This window comes from Alligator mississippiensis, chromosome 1 (assembly GCF_030867095.1).
Source record: "Alligator mississippiensis isolate rAllMis1 chromosome 1, rAllMis1, whole genome shotgun sequence".
In the NCBI taxonomy this organism is placed as follows: Eukaryota; Metazoa; Chordata; order Crocodylia; family Alligatoridae; genus Alligator; species Alligator mississippiensis.
This window is the reverse complement of record NC_081824.1, coordinates 465,696,086-465,722,131: the sequence shown is the minus strand read 5'-3', so window position 1 is coordinate 465,722,131 and position 26,046 is coordinate 465,696,086. Positions and strand designations below refer to the sequence as shown.

Genomic DNA, 26,046 nt, shown 5'->3' with positions numbered 1-26,046 from the left:
GAAGTGCGGCACCCAGAACTGGACACAGTACTCCAGCTGCAGCCTGACCGGTGCTGCATCGAGGGGGAGCATCACCTCCCTCAATCTGTTGGTCATGCATCTGCTAATACACTACAAGGTGCGATTGGCTTTGGTGATGGCCTCAGTACACTGCTGGCTCACGTTCATCTTGGAGTCAACTGTGACTCCAAGATCCCTCTCAGCCTCCGAGCTACTGAGGAGGTCATCCCCCCACCTGGCGGTGTGCTGGGGGTTCCTCCTCCCTCGGTGCAGACCTTGCATTTATCTTTGTTGAACTGAATCCTATTTTGTTCCACCCATTGATCCAACCTGTCCAGGTCAGCCTGTATCTGCTCCCTGCCCTCCAGTGTATTAACTTTTCCCCATAACTTGGTATCATTTGCGAACTTGGAGAGGGTGCTCTTCACACCCTTGTCCAAATTGCTGATGAAGATATGAAATGACACCGGTCCAAGGACCAAACCCCACGGGACCCCACTGCCCACCTCCATCCAGCCCAAAAACAATGCGGCTACCACCACTCTCTGGGTGCTAAGCACATCTAGACCTTTCAAAAGAAAACAGAAATAAATCAGAGAGACAAAAACAGAAAAATAAATCAACATGCATTGTGCCATTTCTTTGTACACATCAAGCGTGTCCCAATGAGCGTGCACATGCAGTTTGTGGTATGTCAAACCCATTTCAGGCCCCATAGACCACACGTGGCACACATGCACTCATTTGCCATGCTGCAGGTTTATAGTGTGGTGCCCAAATTTGAAAGTGGGAGCTCCTGGTGTCAAAAAACACCCTAGACAGCTTGCCCTGCACCAACCCCATGTGCAAGGGCTTGCACCGCAGCATAAAGGAAATTTGTGTCACCTCTATTTTTGCTGTGGCAACTGCATGCCCCTGAATGTGGAGACACACTCCTAATGATTGTGCCCTGCTTTTATATCCATGCATCCTCATTCATTCTGAAAGATTGCAAAGTGCTTCCCAAAATACAGACTGGACATACCACTGACCTTCGGCCACCCCCAGCAGATACACAGACACGTAGCACACCGGAGAACCAGGGCTTGGGGGAGAAGAATGAGGGGGAACGATGGAAAGACCTTATCTAGGGGACAGGTCTGAAATGACTGGACAGTCTCTCTAGGAGTGAAGGACTGGTGCTGAATTATGTGCACAACAAGTGACAGGGGAACCACAAGCGTTGCAGCCAGGGTGGCAGAAGATCCATGTCAATGGCAGAGCGAGAAGTTAAAAAAAAAAGAGAGGATTATTAACTTAACTTCATTTCTTCTACTTTATTCTGTGTCCTCTGAGCTGAGATATGTTGACCTAAGTTTCAGGAAGACTAAACAGTGGTGAAGATTTCTGTGTTTTGCTTTTACATTGTAGGCAGGAGAAAACACTTCTTGCATTGCAGGGAAATGAAGTTCTAGTAACCGCTGTCCTGGTCATCTTTTCTCATGTGAGCAATGGTCTGCATTACCATAAGGGTGTAACGTGGATGGGAGGGAAGCAGCCTGTGCCACAGCAAACTGGAGCGGAGGAGTCCATGAAAAAACCTCTCATCCAAACTGCTGGAAGATGTGAGATTGCCCCAGGATTTATAAAGTAGAGCTTTGCACCTAGGCAACACTGAGAGGATGACGAATTAGAAATGCCTGCCTAGGACACAGTATTTTTCTGTCTTCGATTGAAAATCTCCTGCAGCATCTCATGAATGAATCCTCTTTTCCTCTTAAGGGCATATAGTCTAATTTTGATAAGTGATAGATGAAATGTATCATTGTTAAGACAAAAACCCTTAAAATGGAAGCTGAAGAAATGGATACAGAAGGTGAGCACAATACTGCCAAAAGCATGCATTACTAAAAGCAAAATGCCAAAACATTTCTATTATTTCAGTGAGTCACTACGAGCTCCTATACTTGTGCAGGGAGCCTGCTCTGACACGCTGGACATGTGGCACGTTGGAGCAAACTATATGAACTGAGTCTGCCAGAGCCTGGACATCACCGCGCTCCAGCAGGCAGTACAAAGACAGACACCCAGAGTTAGTCCAACGGTATTAATACCACAGGATTCATGTCAGCATCTTCTAAAGAAAGATATTTCAAGTTAGTGCCGTCGTCTTGTGTTTTAGAAAGAGGAATTGTGTACAGAAAAAGGGGGAAGATCCTAAAGTTACAATTAAATAAATGTATATCCTTACTTTAATTTCACAAGCATGCCATAATGGAGACATGGACCATGAGCACACTGCCACAGAGCAGTTTTTCTTAACAAAAAAAGGAAGCGGGAAGGCAAGAAGAAAAGTGTTATGATATTAAATAGCAAGTTGTAGGAGACCGTTTGCATCAACTCATTTAGAAAATGGAAATTGAAATCCAAAAGAAGCCCACAGAGCCTGAAGTGCAGCATGAAAAGGGGAGACCAGGATGTTACGTGGGGAGCAAACTGTTCATCGATTCATAGACTGTCAGGCCTGGAAGGACCTTGTTGATCCTCGGGTCCAGCCCCTGCACCAGGCAGGACAAGACACTGGGGGTCAAGTGACTGTGGCAAGGTGACATTCCCGTCTCCTCCTGAAGATTTCCAGGGGAGGTGACTGCACCCCTCAGGGTCACAGTCAGGGCGGCCAGGATCTGGAACCAGCTGCCAAGGGAGGTGGTGCTGGCTCCTACCTTGGGGGTCTTTCCAAGGAGCCTGGATAACTACCCAGCTGGGTCACATGAGCTTCAACGTACCAGGGGTCATATGAGCCCAGTATTCATTCCTGCCCAGGGCAAGGGGTCGGACTCGATGATCTGCTCGGGTCCCTTCCCACCCTGCATCTATGAAGCTATGAACCACCACTGCGGGGAGTTTTTCCAGTCTGGACACCCAATTAAATGCATAGAAATACATTTTTAAAATCGATTAAGCAGGAAACTTGTAAGAGAAACAGTGCATCGGTCGGACTACTAAGGCATTAAAGGAGAAGAAGACTCCAAAGAAGACCCTTCAAGGCTAACATCCAACACAAAACACTTTAATAATCAGGTTTTGGTTATGTAAATTCCCCAGAGTCCATGGACGACAACCAATGAAACTGGAAGCAGAATTTAGGGGTCAGTTTATTTACCAAAAAAGCCAACAGAAAAACTGGTATTGCTGGGTTGAGCCCTCGGCCCTTTTCCTCAGTGCTCAACCAGGGCAAAGTTAGCAGCAATATCATCTTCTCCTTCCCTAGAGTAAAGAGGGGACTGGAAGTGAAGTAAGGCTTCCTTGTCTGTCTGCGGGCCTCGGGGCTCTGTCTTTCTGCACGAGCTCTCTCTGAATCCTGCGTGAAGCATATTGTCTTTTCTGGCCCTGCTCCAGCGCTCACTGCACCGCTATGCGCAGAGACCTGGCTGGGCCGTCTTCTTTCCAGTGCCACTCCCTGCCCTTCCTCTCACCATGAAAACCGAGGTGTTGCACGGAGATGGCATTAATCACACTGAACTTCATGTGCTGCTGTCGACAGCGACAGGGGTGTTTGGTCACATGCACTACTCATTTCCTTACCACGCACTGTGAAGATCTGCTGAGCACTGCATTCTTCAATTAACACCTGAATCTCTCAAATTAGGCAAGGCAAAAAGAGCATATGACAGCGAGAATTGGCATCTCTATTTGATTTACCTTCCTCTGTCGCCAAACGATCCCATATTTCTATCCAGGGATAAAAGACTGTCCAGTCTTCTGTAACTGTGTGAAAGAAATATTGAAGAGCAAGTTGAAACCACAACCAGTAATTCCCAGGTACTTGATATCTGGAGTGAGGGGCAGCATCATGGCCGGGGGGCAGGGTACTGCAGTTTTGGGGTGAGGGGCACTGGCAGGCTGGGGTCAGTGGGTTGGGAGTGAGGGGCAGCAGCAGCGCTGGCGGGGGCTCTGGCTTGGCACTGAGGGGCAACAGCATGGGCAGGGACAGGGCACTGGCATGGCACTGCCCCCACTGTCATATCCCCCGTCCCCCCTCCGCCATGTGACAGGTGTCCTGCATTTTGGACCTGGAAATATGGAAACCCTAAAGCAACCATCCGCATCCTCACTGCCTCCTCTGCTGCACCCCTCACCTTGCCTGCCCAGCCAAATAGCATCGCTCCAAGCACCCCCGCCTCCCCCATGTCAGGCCAGCACACCTCGTCTTCAGCCCTTGGCTTGTACTGAAGCGGACTGAAGTCATGTTTAGGAAAGAAATGAAAGCATAAAAGTGACAATTCCCCCAGCCACAAGTCACCCACCCCTAGGACCTCCCAAGTGTGGGTGCAAACACCCCCTCATTTGCCCACACTTACCCTTGCGGTCAGGGTGACACCAAGGACACAGGTGTGACCTGACAGCAACCAGTGTTGGCTCGGGAGCCGTCCAACTGCTGTGCGCGTCTCCAGGAGCCGCACGGCACCGAGCTGGTTCTAGAAGGGGCCATTGTGATGCGCGTCACCTTCTCCGGGTCTCCCCGCGTGCACATCTCGGCCGGGTCCGGCCGCACCGCTACATCAGCCTCCAGGTGTGAGACAGGGCTGGGCTTGCACACGACCTGATGGTACTCACAAGGAGGGACTCCAGCCAGGACTGGCCCCTGCCAGGGTTTCCCTCCAGGACACTGTGACAGTGGCTGAGGAAAGGGACTCCACCAACAGATCCTAACGAACACCATTTCTTGTCTGTGCACGAGAACAGACGGCCCAGGTCTGTCTCACACGTGCTCCCTGCAGTGACTGTCACCTCTGTGTCTGTAGGCCGGGGGGCTCCCGCTGCTCCCAGCTCTGAGCTGGGGAATACACTGTATTACTTGCTGCCTACTGTCGGCCCTTTGACGGTGTGGATCCTCCCAGTCTCTCAGCATTGCACTGCTTTCATGGGTAACTTCCCCCAGTTTCGCTTCAAGCCCTTTCCCTTTCTGGAGGGCGAACTGTTTAACCAGATCCGTGTCCTGGATCTCCCTCTTCTGCCTTTGGTCAAACAGCCCTTGCACCAAAGCTGCGGCTGAAGAGGCTCTTTCATGGATATCATGTGCTTACTGCGCCTCGAGGTAATGCTCCTTCTCTGCCATCCTCATTTTACCTTTCCTGCCTGGTTCCTTAATGATAATGGTGCTATCTCTTTCATTTTAGATGAACGGACTGGAAGATGGACGATCTTGGTTGAACGACTGTGTTGTGAGATTAGTCCTCGAGCTTGATGTCTTCAAATCCCTGAGCGGTGGCCATGGAGAGGACAGAGACGTGTCCTGTTTTCTTCAGCCATAGAAACAGACTCAGAGGAAATCAAAAATTGCAGCAGGGGACATTTAGGTTCGATAGAAGACCTTTCGCACTATATGAGGGCGATTTTTTTAGGTTTTTTTTGAGCACGGAAACGGGCTACCCGGAGAGTTGTGCAATCTCCATGCTTGCCAAGGCGTGAGAGCAGGGTCGATGCTTGGCTGGCCGGGTTTGTAGGGGGTGATATTGCCTTGAACAGGGGATGACTAGACAGCCCCGACGTCTCTTCCAGTCCCACGTTTGATGATTCGATGAACTCTTGGTGTGCTACTACAGGGACAGGAGCAGCGGCATAAGAAGATTAGATAAATCCCTTTTGTCACATAAGAGTGAAACACAAGATACATTTGTTATAGTGGCTCCATGGCCTCGTTTGGAAAAGGAAGGTGAAGTAGAAGAATAAAAAGTCATTTTGTGAGCTTGGGGAGATCAGTTCATGCAAACATTTAAAAAAATAACTATAAAGCAGTGCCCACGTGCTAAACACCTTGGATATTGGTAGTGTGCTCTCATGAGAAAATGTGAAGTCTCCTAGGTCTGAAGGTTGATAAAACGGTATACTTTAAGCACAAATTCACAGATGCTAGGGTGGGAAGGGACCTCAACAGATCATCGAGTCCGAGCCCCTGCTTGGGCAGGAAAGAGCGCTGGGCCAGATGCCCCCAGCCAGGTGCCGATCCAGCCCTCTCTTAAAGACCCCTGAGGTGGGAGAAAGCACCACCTCCCTTGGGGGCCCACTCCAAATGTTGGCCACCTTTACTGTGAAGGAGTTTTTCCTGATATCCTGCCTAAATCTGCTCTCTGTCAGTTTGTGACCATTGTTCCTTGTGTGACTCTACTTACCACAGGGGCAATGTGTAGGGGTGCACGCATGTACACATGCACCCCCTGAGCGTGGCACCGCACCCCCTACAAAAACGCACCGCCGACACTGCTGGCAAGGTCTGTGGGTGGTTGCTGCCCCTGGTCAGCGCTCGCCACCTCCCCCAACCCTCCAACCGCTGACAGCGCCAGTGCCGCCTGTGGGAGCTCCCGCTTAGCAATGCCACTCTCCCACCACCGCGTCATGCTCCCATCACTGCCATGGACACGTGTCCTTCATGACGCACCATCTCTCTGCACATGGGCACGCAGACACAAACATATTCTCCCTGCCATGAACACACACACATACAGAGACGCACACATGCACACACGCAGAGACAGGTGTGCGCTCTACTCACTCACTCTGCACATGGACACATTAACACGCTCTCCATGCCATGAACACAGATGCATGCATGCACGCACACATGCAGACGGGAGCGCACTGTAGACACACTCTCTGCACATGGACACAGACACAAATATACTCTTCCTGCCATGAACACAGACACACGTGCAGACAGGCAGGCGCACATGCAGAGAGGAGTGCATGCACACAGACATGCACGTATGCACACACAGCACACAGGCGCGCACACAGGCAGGCACACACATGCGCACACGCAGCCTCATGGACACCGGCACATGCATGTATGAACGCACACAGGCATGCACACACATGCACACACACTTGTGCATGCACGCACGCACACAAACAAACACACATGCATGTATGCAGACACATGAAAACACACATGTGCATGCACAAACACATACACTGACACACACACAGACACATGCATGCACATATGCAGATACATGCACGTGCACACACATGGATGCAGGCACATGCATGCCCAGACTCATGCATGCCCACAAAAACATATTCACGCATGTGCACGCACACATGTAGATACATGCATGCACGCACATACATGCACAGACACATGCACACACAAGCATGCACACAGACATGTGCATGCACACAAAGACACACACACATGCATGCAGACATGCCCATGTGCAGGCGGACACATACACGCACCCGTACACGCACTCATGGACTCACAGACATGCGTGTTGATACATGCATGCACACACATGCACGCATGCAGACACATGCAAGCACACATTCGTAAGTGCACGTAGTTTTGCATGTACACAAACATGCACACAGACACATGCATGCATGCAGACACGCACGTGCACATGAATGGAGACACACGCACACACTCCTGCATGCAGGCAGACACATGTATCTATATCTCTCCCCCTCCACCCATGTCCCGCCCGGGTCACAGTCCGAGTGCCCCCGGGCTGGGCCGGGCCGGGCCGGACGAGGTGGGTGCAGGCAGGCGGCTGTGGCGGAGCTGTGTTGCCCGCACCAGGCAGGTCCCTGCGTGTCCTGCGCATCCCCGGGGCTGGGCCGGGGTCAGTGCGGGCAGCACCTCTGGTCCCACTGCAGCCTCGGGCTGTGGCATCCCACCGAGACGTGCTTGGCTTCTCTCTCTGGTCTGGTGCGTTCAGGGCTTTGCTTTTCTTTCTGCCTTATTTTACTGTGTTGGTGTCAACTGAAAAAGCAAGTCAGGTCCTGTCCATGGGCACGATCCGTTCTGCCCCGCGGTGGGTTTTTTTGGTGCGGGGGGGGTGGTTAGAAGCAGCTCGGGTTTAAATCTCAGGGCATTTTGGGGGGTTCTTGGGAGCTGCTGGGAGGAGCAGGACTGACTAGTACCACTGAGATGAGTTTTCTTTGGCACAGGCGCATGCAGAGCTAAGGAATGCAGTTACTTTCTTGGCCGCCTGGAGCTTGCCTTTTTATATGTACTTTATTTTATTCTTTTAGAGCCTTGCCCGTGCCCCTCACCCTCGACCTGCAGACATTCCAGGGGAGGTACCCTTTTCTTTTAGCTTCTTTGGCCCCTACCGCAGTATTGTTTGGCCATATTAGGGGTGTGGTGTTAATGGTTAGTTTACAGCCTGGCTGCCATCTTAAAAATCTCTTTCCTCTTCCACGAGGATTTTCTCAACACACTTGGGCCGATAACATGGCATCTGAGAGCACTACTTCTTTAAAGTAAGGGTTACTTTGCCAGGTACTCACTCCAATCTTATCTGTATCAGCCCATTCTGGACTGGAGAAGTTTCCTTCCCAGGGGATTAAAGGATAGGGTGGAAAGTTAGTGGAAGGGGCTGTTTGCCACATATCCAGCAATCAGATAAATTTAGGGCCTGCGCTATGGCTATAGTGGAAATCAGGTAACTATTATCTTTCCACTGACTTTCCTGTTCTATATCACTTTCCCACAAATAGGCGTTTGTCCTATGTGCCCCGATCAATAATCCTGTCAGGATAACTCACTGAAATGCCATTATTAACTTATAATTTCTCCTGCTTCCACAGTGAAATACAAACACAAAATATGACAAGAAAGGTAATACAAAGCAATCCTAAAAACACATATATTAAATGTTCTTGCATTCCTGTTAAGGAGTCTGGACAGTCCACGATTCTCCAATTCTTTGTAGCCGCAGGAGCGGCACAGAGGTCGGTTGGTCGTGACTTGCCAATGTCTCGTTTTCAGAACTGGGTTCGGTGCCAGGTTTGAGGTGACTGTGATGAATCCAGCTTTCTTTCTCGGCAATTTTCACAGCAGTGTGCGTAGTAAGGAGAACTTGATATGGACCTTCCCAGACTGGAGCTAAAGCGTTTTTTTCTCACTGATGTTCTTTTACCCAAACCTAGCTTCCTGGTTGATAGGGGTGAAGATTACAGTCTAAAGGTAGTGATTGAGCTAAAGCAGCTGACCTGTGTAAACACGAGAGACTCCTGTAAGGATAAAACATAACTAGTTAAAGCTTCATCTCTGCCGAGTAGACTAACATGCGGATTTTCCCATTTTTTCTATATAATAAGAGCGTGACTAAACAACAACTCATGGGGGACAGGTTAAGAGGACGTTTGGGTTTAGTTGTTATAGCGAACAGCACTATTGGTAATGCATCTGGCCACTTTAATTTGGTTTGGGAGCAGATCTTTCCTAAAAGGGATTTTATACTCTGATTCATACGCTCTACTTGATCCAAGGACTGGGGGTGATTGGGGTGCGTGGAAGTGGGCTGTTATTTCAAGGACTCTGTAGACTTCTTTTAAAACAGTTTCCGTAAAGTGAGTTCCTCGGTCAGAGTTTCTCTCTTCTGGAATGCCGAAACGTGGAATTATTTCTTTTAACAAGTGTTTAACTACTGCCACTGAATCTGCTTTTCGAGTGGGGAAAGCTTCTGGCCATCCTGTTAGTTGATCTACTACTACTAGACAGTGCTTGAAATTTTCAGCCTTGGGCAAATCCATGTAGTCAATTTGAAGTTTTTCAAAGGGCAAATATGCCCACGGTCGGGCTCCTCGTAGTTTTTTGTGCCCTCTGTACTTGTTGAAGGCTCTGCACTCTGAATATTGCAAAGTTATTCGTTCAGCTTCTAGATGTATACCTGGGGCAAACCAGGTGGATAGGACCTGTTCTGCTATTTCTCCTTTTCCCGAGTGGCTGCATCTGTGGGCATCTTGAGCCAGAGTTCGGAGCAAGGTGCGAGGAGCAATTGGTCTACCGTCTGGCACACGCCACACTCCATCTTTTCTTTGCACAGCTTGCCACTTTTGGGTCCACGTGGAAATTTTATCTGCTGGGACTTTGTCATAAACTACGGACAAGGGTGGAAGAACAACTTGAGATGCGAGGAGGCTTTCTTTAGTCTGTAGCGCAGCTGCTCTAGCGGCAGCATCTGCAAGATGGTTTTCTTTAGCAATTTCGGAGTCCTCTCTGGACTGTCCGGGACAATGTATTACCGCTATTTCAGCCGGTAACATGATAGCCTTTAGCAGTTCTTGGACTTCGGTAGCATTACTGATTGCATGACCAGAGGACGTGATAAAACCTCTTTGTCGCCACAACTGGCCTATTGCACGACAGATCCCAAACGCATGTTTAGAGTCAGTATAGATAGTGACCCGGGAGGCTGTGGCCAATTCGCGTGCACGTCAGAGTGCCACTAGCTCAGCGGCCTGGGCGCTGGTCCCTGCTGGCACAGGTTGCGCTTCCCATACCCAATGATGGGTAACAACTGCATATCCTGCGTGCTGAATTCCTTCTCGAATGAATGAAAAGCCATCAGTGAAAAGCACATAATCAGGATTACTTAAGGGGACATCTAATAAATCAGAATGAGGTTTCTCCTGGGCCTCTACCAACTGACAGCAGTCGCGATGAGGGTCCCCATCCTCAGGATTTGGAAGTAAAGTGGCTGGATTTAGAACTGTACATCGCTGAAGTTACACATTTTTTGCTGCTAACAGCAGTACTTCATATCTGTTCAGACGCTGGTTAGAAAAATGTTGGGTGTTGTGTTGTAATAGGAGAGCTTTTATCGCAGGAGGCACTTGAACCACAAGAGGGTGTCCTAGCACTCTGACACAGAGAACTGCTGCCCTCGCTACAGGATCTAGCTGAGCAGAGCGGTATGCTATGGGATGGTTGGAAATTCCCCACAGCTGAGTTAAGACACCTGAAGCAATGCCTTGATTCTCATGAGTGAATAAGGTAAAGGGTCCCATCTGCACTTGCATCTCAGCGCCACGGGGCACTCGCATAGATTTCCCAGTTACTCCCATAATTTTTTTTTCAGTTCCTGAGACCGCAGTTCTTGCCCTTTTTGGAGAGTCTCCCAGTGAGGATAAATCTGCTCCCGTATCTGTAAGACACTTATAAATTTTTCCTGCTACTTGAAGTGGGACATAAGGGGATGAAGGGGCACAGGTATACTCAAAAGACGAAGATTCCCCCAGATACATCATGTGGAAGAGTCCCCCCTCATTTCATTGGGAGTCATCTATGTCCTGTTGCAAGCCTTGGATCCAGGGGTCTGTAGGATCGGTGCTTGCAGCCCAGTTATTTCCCTGGGTTCCCCCCTTTTTTCCTCCATAACTCTTCTTCAACCTGCGGTCGTAAACTCCAATCACAATACAATTTACCAAATAAGACACAGGTCTGCCGTTAAGCTTATTGATCATGCTTAGTTACTATGGGGGAAGTTGTGGGCACCTGAAGGTGCAGGCTGTGCTTCCTGTGTTGCTAGAGAAGGAAACCCTCTTGTCTGCGCACAATTTCTAACAGTGTGCAGATATAAGGACCAAGGCAGCTCCTATTTGGAACAGCTGAGAAAGGCGTAGGCCAGCGATCTGTGGAGAGGAAAGAGAGAGTGAGGGGTTTCAGCTCCTATCCAGGCTCTGCTCCTGGCTTGCTGCTTTTCTTCCCAGCTTTTCCACCTGCAAAGTGTGCTGGCTTGCAGGGCTGGAGGGGGCTTGATATTGGTGCAGCTCTTCAAAGACAAGAATGATCATGAGAATGATGCAGCGTCCTCGGACGTGTTTCCTCTCTGTCTTTTCAGTGTGCCATGTGGCGTTGATGCACTTGCATTCAACCGTCGGTCCTGCTGGATTGCTTTGCCCAGTTGAACATTAGGCTTTTGTACATCTCAGAAAATAAATGGAGTTTGCTGTTAGACAGCACTGCTGCAGACTTCTGCGTGGAGTCATTATCTGCCACCTATATCCTTTGTGAGGACTGAGCTTTCCTCCTTCCTCTGCGCTTGGACACAAGGCCATTTTTCATCCACCCTTGATCCTCCCAATCTCGTCTCATCCAAAATGTGGAGGAAGCAGCCATGCTAGACTTGTGAGCTTTCTCCTACAAACTTGCTCTGCTACGGCTGTGATTCACCTCAGATGGGATAAGAAGCTCAACAGTCTGCGTTGCAATTTGCTTTCCAAGGCCTAGAACAGCCTTGCCACGAGGCAGCTCCTGAAGAGGCTGGAGCGCTCCTCTGGTCTGTACATGGCAGAGGGGAGGTGGGCCTGGGCTCCATCTGGCTCCCGGTTCTCTGTTCCTACCATTAGTATTGCCAGAATTGGGGCTTTTGGTCTTTCTGTTCGTTCTGGCTGCGAAGACTGACTGGGTGCAGCCCCAGCCTGGCTCCCGGCCACGCTAGGCTCTAGTCCCTTCCTCCCCTCCTCCTCCTCCTCCTTTCCTGGGGCAGACAGCAGAAGCGAGTGGTGCTGGGAAGGCAGCAGGGCAGGTGGGCGGGCAGGAGGCAGGGGCGAGGAGGAGGCAGGGGGAGTGGGGCCAGGGCACTGGTATCTTGCGTGGTGGGGGAGCCAGGCTGGGGAGCTGGACCCCGGTGCAGCCGCTTGCAGCATCCTGGCTGCCTGCCACAGCCGGCTCGGGTCCTGGGCGGGCCCCTGCTGCCCATCACAGAGCCTGGGCTGCTCTGAGCAGGCAGCAGGGAGGCTGCAAGCAGGTGCCCCAGGGCCCCTGCAACCTCGGCCTGGCTTGTTGCCGGCAGCGGGCGCATGCAGGGCTCAGGGCAGATGGTGGGGAAGGGACTGCCTCTGCAGTGGCACTGCTGCAACAAGCATCGGGCCCTGTGCTGTTCCCCACCATCTGCTCCCGGCACGCCGACATCTTACAAGGTGAGGGAAGGGCCTGCACTGAGGAAGGGCCAAGGGGCTCACCCCAGCAGCCCCGCGGACAGCTCCCTCACATCCAGGAGGAATCGCAGGCTAGAAAGGTTTATGTGGGTGGGTAGGACCTTCCCCAGCAGCCCATCAGCTCGGTGCCACAGACCCGGGGACCACATTACCTGCTGCCTCACTCCCGGTTGGGCACCGGGGCCCATGCAGGATGTTTGTCCCACGGTGCAAAGTCTTCCGCGGGCCTGGCCCAGGCTGCCCTCTCCCTCGAAGGTGCCCGTGGAGATTTCTGCCATGAGCGGGATCGGGAGGCACATGCAGTAAGGGAGGATGCTCCATCATCAGCCCTTTCCCTCCTGCAGGTGACTGCTTGCCACCTTGTGCCAACGTGTGCCAGGGGGAAGGGTGGAGAGCATTCCCCAGAGAGGGTCTGGGGGTTACGGTTTGCCCAGAGCAGCTGACGAAAGGGCATGGAGAGCGTGTCTCCTAGGACATGCCTTCTGGCACAGTCAGGCCAATGCGCGCCAAGGATGGAGGGGTCATTTGTGGCGTTTATAGTCTCCTTCTGGGCGCGCTGCTCGAGAAAGGCCGTCGGCACTCTTCTTCCGCTGAAGTCCCGCTGTGCGTTGGGAAGGCAGGAGATGCGGCAGCTCCACCGCGCGGCGCCTCACAGACTTTGCTCTGTGTCTGTGCAGGACAGTCTCTGTTTTCTCACCCTTCATCTCTGCAAGACCCTGGCAGGAGGCGCAGGAAAGCTCATCTCAATGGGTGTGTGAATGTGCAAAGCAGGTGTAATGCCCCCACGCACGCTGCATTGTGCATTGTGTGTGTGTGTGTGTGTGTGTGTGTGTGGGCAAGACGACCCGGTTGTTCTGGCCATGTGCTCAGCACACGGCAGCCCCGGCCCTGCATCTGGGAAAATATGTAAAACCCTCTGGCCTCATTGGCAGATGAGTGAGAGAGAGGCTGGACTGCGGCACTCCTCATTGGACGAGGCTTGGGTGATGTCACACCAGGTACGGCATGCACGAACAGCTCAAGGTTTCTACCAAGGTTGCCACGTCCTCTTCTAATAAGCAGAAAATTGGGCTTGTTTTTTTTAGAAGTCACTTGACATTTTTGAGAGTCGTGTGTTGAGGTTTTCGGGTTTGTTTGATTTGGAGGGTGCTTATTTGGGGCTTTGTTTTGTAATAGGTGCTAGTTTAAAACCGGTTGTAGGAGTGGTTGTGGTGACTGATTGGTGTCGATGTATACGCATGGCATTAACATTTTAGACTCATCCTATCACCCTTCGTGCTGTTATGAAAACACCCCCCAATGCGAGGACTTTTCTGGCTCTCCCACTTGCCGCTTCCCGGGCCCACGATGGTCTGCGCTAGACGCCGTCTCGAGGCAGGGAAGGGGGATGTAGCAGCGCGGGTAAACGTGCAGAGGTCCCCGGGGGGTCGGACGTCGGCAGGCTGTGGCGTGTCACAGTTGCACTGTCCATGATGAGTGCACGAGTCTCCTCACCACAACTGAAGCCGACTTCCTACAGCTCCAAACACAAAACCTGCCACCACTGGCCAGTGCCCCCACCCTGCTCACCCGGGTCTAGCAGACGAGCGTGCCCAAGCACCTGTGGGGCACGTGCCTCACAAAACCTCTGTCTCCAGTCTCTCCGGCCTGATCCTGAGAGGGAACAACTGACAAACTCCCTGCAGAGCTGGCGCAGTCGCCTCCCCTGGAAATCTCAATTGGAGACTGGACTGTCACCTGGCCGGGCCCCCCTGAGCCCAGTGCAGGGGCTGGACCCGAAGACCCTGCGAGGTCCCTTCCGGCCCCTGACAACCGATGACGCTAGGAGGTGGCAGTGCCCTGTGGTGTCCTGCCCAGAGGTCGAGCCAGGAGGAGGGTGCGCAGCTCTGGTGCAGCTCGGGGTGTGAAGTGCCCCACCCCTGTGGAGGGGCATCGGGGCAGGAGGATGGAGGGGCAGGAAAGCAGGGCAGGGGAAGAGAGCTCTTGGCAGGGCAGGAGGGACCTGGGGGAGGTTTGTGGCCAGGGGTGTATTGCAGGGAGACGGGCACTGAGGGGTCAGGACGCGTGAGCACAGCTGGGACCCTTGCTTGCTGTGCTGGTGCTTGCTGTGCTGCCGCGCGGATCCCCCGTGCTGCACGCGCCACAGGTCCCTGGTGTCCTGAGCACCCTTTTCCCCTGGCACCCCTCCCCTTTGCCTGTGCAAAGCGCCCACATGGCCGAAGGGTCCCCGGGGCCGGTGCTGGCTGTGGGAAGGGCATGTTTCCCAGTGGGGAAGGGCAATGGGCCCCACGTTCAGGGGTGCAGGCAAGCCTGCTGCCGTGCTGCTGGGGCCGAGACACCGCCCAGGCCGGCCCGGGGGACGTGCTCGTGGTCGCGGGCGGCGGCGGCGGCTGTGGCCAGGGGGGGAGGGGAGGGGAGCCGGTGGGGCCAGCGCTCCCTGCGGCAGTGCCGGGCGGGCGGGCGAGCGGGGCGCGGTGTCGGCACTGCTGTGGATCAAAGCAGCTTTTGCCCCTGGCCCCGCACGCCCTGCCCCTCCTCCTGGAGCCCCGAGGAGCGAGGCCGGGCGGGGCCGGCCGGGCTCTGGGAAGGAGCAGGAAGGAGCGGTGGGGGCGGTCGGGAGCGGGGCCGCCCCGGAGCCCCCAGACCTGGGTGCGGTGCGGGGAGATCCTGAGAGCCAGCCCAAGACGCAGGTGCAGGGACCCCGAAATCCCTCCGCGCCTGGTGGCATCAGGGACCCCCGAGGTCCCCCAAAGCTGCCCCAGACCCGGCAGCATCGGGACCCCGAGTCCCCCCAGAGCCGGGGGCGGGGGGATCTCGAGACCCCCCAGAGCCGGCATCCCCGGGGACCCGACACCCCCCGAGCCGCGTGCTGGGGACCCCGAGACCCCCCCCGCGGGGGTGGCAGTATTAGGGACCCCAATCCCCCCCCAGAGGGGTCCGGCGCGGGGGTCTGCAGGCACGAGGGGAGCCGCGGCCGGGCTGGAGGCCGGGGGGAAACTGAGGCAGGGTCCGGCAGGACGGGAGCCGTGTGTGGGGCGCGGGGCGGAGTAAACGGAGGCAGGGGAGGCCGAGCAGGACGCTGCAGGGGCCGGGGCCCTGCCTCAGTTTCCCCGCGGAACAGCCCCGCCCCCCAGGTCCTGCGGCAGCTGCTGCCACCAAAGGGTTAACGCGGGGGCGGGGCAGCAGCGGGAGTGACGATGAGTGCCGTCCAGTGACGTCACGTGTGTGGCGCCATGGGCGGAGGCGGGGCTCCGGGTGTGGCGGGGCAGTGCACGGCTCAGGGGCTGCGGGGCAGGAGCTGGGGGTTGCGGTGCAGCAGCTTTGGGTGCAGAGTCGGCCTGCCTGGGCGGGCAGGGGCTGCGGTGAAGGGGCGGGGCTGCGGTGAAGGGGCGGGGCTCCGGCATGGGCGGGGCTGCGGGTCGGGGTGGGAGAGCTGCGACTCGGGAGCGCGGGGCTGTGCGGGACAGGGCCTGCAGGCCCGGGGTTGGTTGGGGAGACTGAGGCTGGAGCTGGGGCGGGAGCACTGCTGGGAGCTCAGGGGGCTCCAGGCGTGGGGGGTCTCCCCAGGAGCGGGTGCAGGGCTGAGGGGTTCAGGGGAAACTGAGGCAGGGGCTGGAGGGGGTTGGCAGAACTGGAGGCGTGGGGGGTGGGGGGCAAGTTGAGGCAGGAGCCAGGGGTGGACGTGTCTCCTGCCCTTGGAGCAGCCCCGCCCCCTCTGTGGGTCCTGCAGTGGCTTCTGCCACCAAAGGGTTAATGCGGGGTGGGGCGGCAGCAGGAATGACTCCCACCTGAGGGTCTCTGATGTCACCTGGTGAAAGGAGCCAGGGCAGCTGCGGGTTGGCAGTGCGGGGCACCAGCAGGGCTAGAAGGGGCAGGGGCTGCGGGGGGAGTGCGGGGCAGCGTGTGGCCTGGCGGGACATGGACTGCGGGTGGGGAGTGAGGGGCTTGGGGTGGGGGGGGCTCTAGTCCGTGAAGCCTGTGCGGGGCAGGAGGGGAGTGAGGACAACCCCAAGGCTGCTGTGCGTGGGGACAGTCGGGGGTCACAGCTGGGCAGACCTTGGGGCAAGGGCGGGGGCATGGTCCCGTGTCTCCCATCCCATGGTGACGTCCCTGCTGTCTCCTTGCCCGCAGGCCCCGCAGACTGGACGCTGTGGTGCGGCACCGTGTGTGAGCGTAGGGGGAGCGAGAGCCCAGGCCCTGGTGCGGGGAGGCCTGTCCTGGTGGCTGTGCTGGAGCCCGTGGCAGCCGTGGCCCTTCCCTTGGCAGTCCTGCTACAGCCTGAGGTGAGGCTGGGGGATCAGGACCCAGGGGGGCATCAAGCAAGGGCTGAAGGGGCAGGAAAGGTCCCTGGTGTTATCCCGCCTGAGATGGGCTTGGGGGTGTCCCCACGGTGGTCAGCACCACAGGCAGTAAAGCAGCAGCTGCAGGAGGAGCTGGTCCAACGGTGGGAGACCCAGGGACAGGAGACGATGCAGACCGTGCAGCCCCCTTCCCTAGGCCAATTTCCTCAGAGACCCCCAGCTGCACCGCGGATGAGCTCCCCGCCCCAGAGACCTGGTGCCAACACTGCCAGGGCTACCGCTACCTAGAAGCCGAGGGGCCGCGGGACGTTTGGAGGCGCCTGAGGGAGCTGTGTCTGCGCTGGCTGTGGAGGCCGGGGGAGAGGGAGGAGTGCCATGTCCCAGCCAGCACAGCAGACTGCTTCCCTTCAGTTTTTCTTGTGCCGTTGCCATTCCCTTGTTCTCCCTGGGACTCTTGCTTTCCTCCTCCAGCTCCCTCCGTGCCTCTTCAGTGACCTTCAGGTGCAGTGTGCCACATGGGCCACAAAACTGTGAAAAGCCTATAATATCAACCCTGGGGACTCGCCCTGCTCTCCTAAGTGAGAAGGTCACATAGGTTTCCCACTTCTGAGCCTCTCTGTAGCAAAGGGTGCTCACACTGAGCCCCTCAAAATCTATACCTCAGGACGCTAGATCCTTTCGAGGGAGCCGGGGGTACCACACCTATCAGCACCGTTAGGTGGGCAAATCTGATTCGCAAGATGCACCCAGAGATTTCAAACAGAAATCCAGAGTTGTGGTCTTTTTGAGTTCTTTGCAACAGAAAACTGCTGGGTTTTTTTTTCAGTAGTTAAAAAAGAGTGAAAATGAAGAGCTGATGTTTTCTGAGGGGTTCCTCCGATCGATCCAGGTTGAGAACCACTGCATTAGCTACATCCAGTTCAATTCGCTACCTCTGTAGTGACCATTTCTGCCAGTGCTGGAGCAGGGTCTGGGCTAGATGGACCGTGGGTCTTTTCTTCTTATGCCCCTTTCAAATCCCTGATTTTGGAGCTTCTTAATTGCTTCCATCATGTTTATTTTTTGGTTGCTGATGGCAAGCCCCTTCCCCATTTTATATGCACACCTCAGCTCCCTACTCTTGCCCCGCAAACTTCCTCCCCTCCCGAGTACTGCATGCATGTGATGTCAATGTGTTAATGCATGAGGGAATGTAATCATGAACTACCAGGGCAGAGGAAGATCTTAGGTGAACAGAAATGGTATGACAAATAAAGTGAACGAATGAAAATACATATTCTGCAGTCCATATTGTTCTTCTAACTAATAATATACATGAACAAACTGCAGAAAGATCTTGGGCCAAGCAGAAGGTCTCTGAAACATCATCAGCATGAGTATATGGCAATCATTTACTGTAAAACCCCACAAGTAGATGGCACCTCATTTTTAATGCTTGTTCTATTTGCAGATGTACAAGACAGTTAATCTTCGTATTGTTCTGCTTGGAACTGAGACGTGGACAGAAGTGGACATTTACTCATTGGCTGGACCATGCTTTTCACTTCTTTACTCCATGGACTAGATAGTTCCTTAAACCCTGCATACACTTTGACTGTGCACAATTACTCCTGTAAGGTACTCTTCCATTTTCATATGACTGTAGATCAGGCTTGTCCAACACTCGGCCTGCCAGGCCATTTTATCTGGCCCGTGGCGGCAGCACCGATGCCGCAGAGCACAGCCACAGTGGCAGCGCACATTCCTCCACTTTTATGAAAGCTTTAAAACGCATTTTCATTTATGTAACCAAACTTGCTATTTCCAATATTGGGATGTTGTTGTGGTTTTGCATCTGAAACGAGGAGAGTTCAGACTTTCTGTGCCTGCAGAGCTGCCTTTGTCCCTTTGAAAGAATATAAGAACTGCCCCACCACACTATACAAGTCATCTCTCTAATCCAGGGGTGTCAAAAATACAGCAGCATGGGTCCAGCCTTTGGGGCCATGTCGTCTGGCCTGTGGGTCTGGGTCCTGGGTGGTGGGGTGAGCAGTGGCAGCATTAATATCCACAGCTTCGGGAGTTGTGGCAATTCACACTGCTGCCGCTCGTCCCGCTGCCAGATTTCCAGCCTCGTGGGCTGGATCCAGAGCGCAGTGCTGTGTCGCCTGGCCTGCAGGGCTGCTCATGGACCAAACGTGATGTCAGGACAAGCAGCGGCCAACGTGGCTCTAGGAACCACAGCAATTAATGCTGCTTGACCCACCACCACACTTCTGCCCTGCGAGCAGCCCTACAGGCCAGATGACGCGTCTCCGCACTGGATCCAACCTACTCCGGCACCCCTGGGGCAAGGTGAATGCGATACCCCTGCTTTAATCCAACACTGAAGATCACTGGACATTTCAGAGGAAAGGGCAGGACCTGTGCAGTTATGAGTGGCTTCTTCCTAAGGAAATGGTTACTTTTTAATCCCCTTAGATAACCTTGGGTTATACCCTAAAGCAGGCTTGTACAACATACGGCCCGAAGGGGGCCGCTTCCCGTGTGCTGCTGGGGACGAGAGGAGGAGCCCGGCCGGGTCTGTACCGGCCAGCAGAAGCGGCGGTGGAGCCGTGTGCCCCTCGGGACGGGACAAGCCTGCACCGGTCAGTCCCGAGCGGCACACGGCTCTGCCGTCGCTTCTGCTGGCTGGCGCAGACCTGGCCGGCCTCCTCCCATCCCCGGCAGCATGTGGGACGCCGGCTTCAGCTGCATGTTGCTTTTCCTGGCCGGTGCCGACACGGTTCTGCCCAGGCGGGTCCTGCAGCACCGTGTCAACCCAGGCATGCATGCCTGTCAACCAGCACCATGTCACCCCCTGCAACTTTGTTGGTGTCAAAGGCCAGGTGACATCACTTCCTGATATGATACCACTTCCTATGACATCTTTGAATACGGCTCGCCGGCCCCCTGGGTGATAAAACGTTTGTGATCCGGCCCCACGTTCAAAAAGGTTGGACACCCCTGCCCTAAAGTTTGATGGTTTGTTTTAAGAGCCTTTCCAGGTTTTTTTTAAATGTTTCTGTTGGCACCTGGGATATTCTGAATAGCTGTATCTTGTACACAATTCCCATAGTTTAATGATGCAGGGTGTGTCTCCATGTTCATTAATGCGCCCTAATTACTGCGCATTTAGTTCAGTCTGTGTTCAATGAAGTACTAACTAACCGCGCAGTAACTACAGTTACTGTGCAGTAGTGCTGGCACACGGTTATTTTGCAATACTTACTGCACATTAGCCTAATAACACCGCACAGCAGGCTGATAGCATGGTTTTGAACAGCCGTGCTACTGCACAGTGTTTTTAGGCTAATGCGCAGTAAGCAACTTATGTAGACGTGCCCGCGTTGTGCTAAAGTAGTACTTACAATTGATACCAGAACATATATTGTCTTTCCATTCTGAGTATCCTCTTATTCTTTCTGTCCACACACTGTTAAAAGCACATTCATGTTCAAGAGATAAATGTTAAAGCAATTCAGAAACGGAAGAATTACCAATGCGGCTGCAAACGTGATTTGGTAGCCTTGTGCACTGTATTTACAGATTCATTTCAATGGCTACTTGAACCTGCTTGCAGCTGCAGCCTGAACTAGACCTGCCAGTTAAATGGCAGAAGGGATATGGCTAATGAAAATGAAAGGCAGGCTGCATCGCTGAAAAGGTCCAGAGAACCTGGACCTTTTCAGCCTCCACAAGAGAAGGTTGAGAGGCGACCTTGTGGCTGCCTATATGTTCATCACGGAGGCACAGAAGGGAATTGGTGAGGTTTTATTCACCAAGGCGCCCCCAGGGGTTACAAGAAACAATGGCCACAAGCTAGCAGAGAGCAGATTTAGACTAGACATTAGGAAGAACTTCTTCACGGTTCGAGTGGCCAAGGTCTGGAATGGGCTCCCAAGGGAGGTGGTGCTGTCCCCTACCCTGGGGGTCTTCAAGAGGAGGTTAGATGAGTATCTAGCTGGGGTCATCTAGACCCAGCACTCTTTCCTGCTTATGCAGGGGGTCGGACTCGATGATCTATTGAGGTCCCTTCCGACCCTAACATCTATGAATCTATGAATCGCCTTCTCTGCTGAAGAGCTTTGCTTGAGGACATTGCCAAGCCACCTTTTTTCAAATAAGAAATTTAGAATAACATTTTGGAAGTTGGAGCCCCTACCATATCCTAGGGCTGTGTTGAGCTTGAAATGAGACTGCCCTTTGGCTTTGCATCCCATGCAGGCTCAGGGCTAGTGCCAGGCCAAGAAATTTCTGAGACAAAATGTCTCCTGCTTAATGTCCTTGTTTCACGGGCGTTGGAATATAGAGCCTCTCTTTGGGTAGCATGCAGTTCCCCCATCACATCCAGTTTGCATGTGGTTTTTCCTTTCCTTCCCCCGCACTCCCAGTGTAGGCAAGGAGGAAGGCAAGTGTTGTAGAAGTTGGCTGCAAGACCCAGTGACTCCCCCAGCTCTGCTCCTGATTGCACACGTTCTGCTTCCTGTGGGAGTGCAGATGGAGGACACTAAATTATATAGATCCTGCTTATCCCAGATTGTGAGAAGAGGCTTCTTGGCGATCCTTACAGCCACGGAAAGCTTTGCAGGTTAACACTTGGGGATCTCGGTCTCAGTCTCGCCAGTGTGCAATTATCATACCTTAAAGTTTCAGCCCTTCTAAGTATGCCACAGGCTACCTCAAACTCTCAGTCCTCCTATTTGCCCTTTATGACTTCTTCCGTGCCATCGGTCACGATATCCGCTGAGACTTCCTCTCAGTTCCCTAAAACCAACTGCAGTCTCCATACCAAGGACTCTGCACGTGTTTCATGAGCAAGCCATATCCCCAGTGCTCAGAGCCTGGGGAAGGTTTGCTTCCTCAACTCTGTGCAAGCTCTGGGAGGTGAAACATTTCAGATATGTCACTAAACATTTCAGATTTTCTTAGGTCTTCCCTTTTAGTTATAACTGATTACTAGATAAAACCTAGAGGTTTGAATACATTTCTTGAACATTGACACACTTTTTTTTACCTATGAATCTGTATTTTGTGACTTGAGCCACTTGTGCAGCAAGCATTAAAAGGCATAGCCTTGCTTGTGCATGGACTCTCATTGCCTGTGTTCATCAGGCATTATAATCATATTCTTTGCCTTGTGTCATATGGTTTGGCATCCTATATTCCTATTTGTGGTTCATTTCCTTCCTTGTCTGTAACCATTTAAATTAAAAACAAATCAGTCTTGCACACAGAAGGGGTATTGGAAGTCTTTACCCTTCCACCTTGCATTTAACAGCTTTCAGATGATGGGAAGGTTTCAGCAAGAACTAGAAGGCTGAGGCTAGGGCTTGAATAAATAAACTGGCAAATAAAATGAAAGTTTTCTCACTTTTTTAGTAAAACTCATTTAGATTTCAATGTGATTCCAGACTGAGGGCTTAAAAGATGTTCTGGGTGATATCTAAGTGTCGCTGAATTTCATCCCAGTGAATGTCAATGTTGCATCTTGATACATAGACTCATGAATTTTTCTACGCTATCACTTTTAATTAATATGGCTTCCTCCATTATTTGTACAGCTACAAGCCAGTTCTCCTTAACGGTGGGCAGCTTGCATGAGAAAATGGAACAGTTTCACTCTGGCCCGCACAGCTTACCTTTACATATTGTAAATGCCTAATCTGAAGAACTCCTCATTTTTAAAATGGTTTCAAGTCATTTTAAAATACGATGACCAGTCAGAAAGTAATGTCTCCTATTTTTCTTTTTCAGCAAATATTTTTGAAAAATAAACTTGCATGGTATCGCTAAACATGCAGTTGTTTTCCAACACAGTCTCTCCTTCTCCATCGGTGGCTTTTTCCAGTGGTGAACAAGGGTTTGTATCCTGACCTTGCAAAAGTCCTTGTCCTTGTTGTACAGTTGCTGTTGCACAGCTGTTGCATCATTTTGCCATCACCCCGAAAATGTCCCCCTCATAATTCGTTCTTCAAGGCAAAAAAAAGATGGCAATCAAAGGGTACCAAGTCTGGGCTGGACCGAGGATGGGGCAGCGCAGCCCATTCAATTGATGCCGTTGTCTCTGAGGTGTGCAAACTGCTGTGTGGGTGAGCACTGCCACGCAGAAGCAGCGTCTCGGGCATGTCTCCCTTGGGACACATTAAAACAGGCTCGCATGCAGTTTTCAGCTTGAAGTGCAGGCTCCTGTTCTTGGACAGAATTTTTTCTCACTGGCTGCTACTGGTTTGCTTTGAAGGGAAAAATTAGGAAGCAATACTTTCTGACTGAACCTCATTTGTACCATTTAAAATGTCCTTTGTTGACTCCTGCGGCCTTTCACCTTTCAATACTGTTACTGCACCCCTGAAAAAGTATAATTGGTCCTGAGGGGGGAATTGTAATCAATAGTGACTCTAGGTTTGAAGACCTTGGGTATAAGAGGACAAATTTTCAGGGAAGAAGAACAAGAAAAAGTTCTTTCTGTAGGTAAAACAAGTATTTTTCTTCACTGATTGATGCTGTGAAATCTATGGCAACTGCAGGTTGTAGTAGCATTCAATATTTTGTAATGCATTTTCTCAACAGAGGCAGACACTATCGAGGCACACTAGGACTGGTGACACAAGGAACTGTATACAACACAGACGCCTCAACATCTATTATTAGGGTAAGTAAAGAGTATCTTGCAACATGTCGTGTGATACCAGATTGTTTCAAATCTTTTCTGCAGCCAGGCTGAACTGGCATTTCCATGTGGTGTGGCACTTGGGTTTTCCTGATTTTTGAGTTGTATCAAATGCATGGCCAGTTGAGATGCTTTCACATTATTCCTGTTCTTGGGAACTTACAGTTTTGGTTCTTCAACTTTTTATTTAATCCACTGTGACAAACTGTAGGAGGAAAGGAAGGAAAATGGCAAGGACACTTTCTGGTTAAGTGGGTTAGGTGTTGTGCAGTTTAATCATTTCATTTTTAATACAAAGAGAGAGAGCAGTTGGTCCAGTCAGAGCTCTCAGGGGATAGCTCAGCCAGATCGTGGTAGTAGCTGTGCTTCAAACACCTGGATAGGTATCATTGACACTTTGAAAAAGGCTAGGGAGAAGATTTTTGCAGTGATGGAGATGGGTGAAGCCATGACACAGCGGAGACCCTTGAAGTACCTGGATGTTGCAGCGAGCCCAGCTTGCTGCTGATGTGGCGCTGGAGGGGATCAGGCCACGGGTCAGATGCCCAGCTGGAAACATTGACAAGGGCTAGCTGAACGAGATGAGGGAGGCAGAAGGAACTTGATGAGGCTGGAGAGCCTTGGTAGCCTTGAGGAAGGCACTGCCTGTGTTACAGCTTGGAGGGAGAAAGGCTGAGTACTGTTTATTAGCCTGGAGAGGGAAGAGGGAAGTTTTTCTGTTTGACTTCCTTTGCTGAGAAGCTTTCAAATAAAGGACCTGGTTTGCAAGTTAGAAAGAAGTGTGGCTGACTCAAGTGAGATGTGCTGGTAGAAAGCACTACAGCTCCCGATGTTGAATGTCTTCATAACAGACTTAGTTGTGCAGGGAAAACTCCGGTTCCGGTTTTGGAGGTATTGTAGAGGAAGTAGTAATATGGGGGTACGTCTTGGCCGTGTGGAACAGGGAAATGAATGGTGGATGATGCCTCCGATTCCTGGCCCGGTTGTGAGGAAGACGATGGTGTTGTTGGCTCTGACAAAATAGGTGGGGAGAGACTGAGGAAAGAAAAAAAGTTCAGTTTTGGCCTCGTTACTGGGTAAATAAAGCAGTCAAACTTATAATAAGTTGGCCCAAGTTGGGAGACTAGATTTGAAGGGTTTGACTGTAACCATGCTGATCTAAGGCCACAGGCAGACAAGGTTGTTTGGGTGGAAGGCGTCATATCTTTTATTAGACCAACTAAATTGATAGCTTAAGATATCACATCTATCTAAAGAACCTTGTCTCTCTAGATTTGAAGGCCCGTTCTGTTACAGGGGTAAAAACCTATCCCAGATTGTATGCTTTGTGTGTCCACAGCTGGCATTTGTAAGGCTATTGTTTCGCGTCCACGACATGCAGTTCTCATGCTAGAGAGTCTACCTGATACATGCACCTCCTCCCAAATTTTCCTACCGTATACTGGTATTCTCCATTCCAGATGTCTGGCAGTAGCATCGTGAAGCAAAATAGGTTGTATACCAAGTTCTGCAGTTTTTCAATACAGACAATTGGAAATTTTCTGAGCCAAGAGTTTCCTTAAACATGGTTGTTCATTAAACCCAACGTTTCATTTTAAAAAGTCAAGGATTTCTGTGATATCTTTTATTGGGCCAGTGCATAGTTGGCAGACCTGTTGGACAAGCCTTTGGTCATGGAGGCTAGGGACAGAAGTTATAAGTGATTGGAAACCAGTTCAAATCTGTAACACGACAGAAGTTCAGTGCACGTAAACTGCTTTCAAAATGGCCAAAACCGGTTTAAGATGAACCTGGATGAATGTAATATCAGTCTGAATTTATTTAGGTGAAATTGGTTTACTGAACTTCTCTCCCAGTTCCCCTCCCAATTCAAGTTAACTCAACCCCCCCTGCACCCCGCTACCCCCCCAGGGTGAGAGGGCTAGCCTTGTGCAGGCTGTCTGTTCCAGCCAGGCAGGGAAACATCCCGTAGCTTCCCCCGGTTTCTGGCCTGAGCACTGCAGACATATGGCTGCATTTCCAGAATCAAAATGAACATCTGTTCACTTGCTTATTGGTTCAGTCTAATCTGCAAGGTTGAATCAATTCAGCCTTGCGGTTTTGAACAGTCTTTTCTTGCCCAAGTGCCCTTCCTCAGGTCACGTTTTAAACCTGTCCAGTTTGGCCCAGTCTGGCTGAACGCGTAGCGACCCTGCCTGGATTTCGCAGAACAGAACTCGGGCTAGGAGGGATCTCCACAGGTGACCTAGTCCAACTCCCTGCCTGAGGCAAATCGTCCTTATCTGAGCCCCCCTATGCAGATCCATAATGCAACCTCTCAGTAAAACTACCCCAACCCTAACACCA

General features: G+C 52.0%; 1 long non-coding RNA gene across 7 annotated transcripts in view; it reads left to right on the top strand.

Moving 5' to 3' along the window:
* The first annotated feature begins 15,345 nt into the window (after positions 1 to 15,345).
* LOC132248615 (uncharacterized) overlaps positions 15,346 to 26,046 on the top strand; it is a 37,170-nt gene continuing 26,469 nt past the window's right edge. Inside the window, exons 1-4 of one of the 7 annotated variants that reach the window (XR_009459921.1) lie at positions 15,346 to 15,360; positions 16,843 to 16,994; positions 18,463 to 18,629; positions 23,601 to 23,682. This is a non-coding gene — a long non-coding RNA (uncharacterized LOC132248615). The other 6 variants (XR_009459920.1, XR_009459924.1, XR_009459917.1 and 3 more) reach the window with 6 other exon arrangements.